This window comes from Taeniopygia guttata, chromosome 3 (genome assembly GCF_048771995.1).
Source record: "Taeniopygia guttata chromosome 3, bTaeGut7.mat, whole genome shotgun sequence".
NCBI classification, from domain to species: domain Eukaryota; kingdom Metazoa; phylum Chordata; class Aves; order Passeriformes; family Estrildidae; genus Taeniopygia; species Taeniopygia guttata.
Window position 1 is genome coordinate 5,202,909 of NC_133027.1, and position 945 is coordinate 5,203,853.

Sequence of the window (945 nt, forward strand, 5' to 3'; positions counted from 1 at the left end):
GGAAAAACAGCACAAAAATGGCCAACAGCCTCGTGCTGCAAGGTCTTTTTAAGTCTAATGAAAAACTAAACTACCCAACTAAGGAGTGACACCTAAATTATTTTCCTTTCTAACCCAATAACTGACCCCTAAAGACGCGCAATGCAGATTTTTCTACCCAATTACAAGATACCACCTAAACCCAAGAAGAAAGAGGAAGAAGAAGAGAGAAGAAAGGAATTCGAGATCACACCCTATATCCTCCATCTTGAACCCATCTATAACATACTAAAAATCCTAAAACCTAAATTTCTCACCCATGTAACATATTACACTACTATGTACAATCTCTACAATCTATTTCACACTTTTGTGGTTTCTAGTTTACCTTGAGGCTTTGGAAGTTTTCTCCATGAATGAGGGTCAAAGTCAGTGTTTTCCTGGGAGTCAGAGCACCCCAGGGCAGACAGGGGGATATTCCCATTGCCCTGGGTTCCCACATTAGCCTGTAAGCATTTACACACTAAAATACTCTTAATGTGCCTTACATACACTTAGTGAATGCAGATGGTGTCTTAACTGCGAAACAAAAACAGAAACATCTCAGCTTGGAAGCATTCTTTCATTCACGCACCACATACTAAAAATAATACCTCTTTCCGCCACACCCCTGGGCCATGGAATTTTGTGTTTAAATGCAAAAAGATAATGAGTAACCTGGACAGTGTGCAGAATTTATGCCTTCTAGAGCAAATGTCAGGTTGATGACCTGCAGTTATCCGTGTGTTTGGACTTTCACACTTAGCCAGTGACCCATACTCTCAACCAGTCACATGGGTTAGAAAACTTATATATATATATGCCCCTCTACCCTTCTGAGGATTCATTAGGAAGCACATGGGAAGAGAACAGGTCACCGGCCGCGATTAAAACATACTCTTCGGTGGAAAATAAGTTTATGGACTA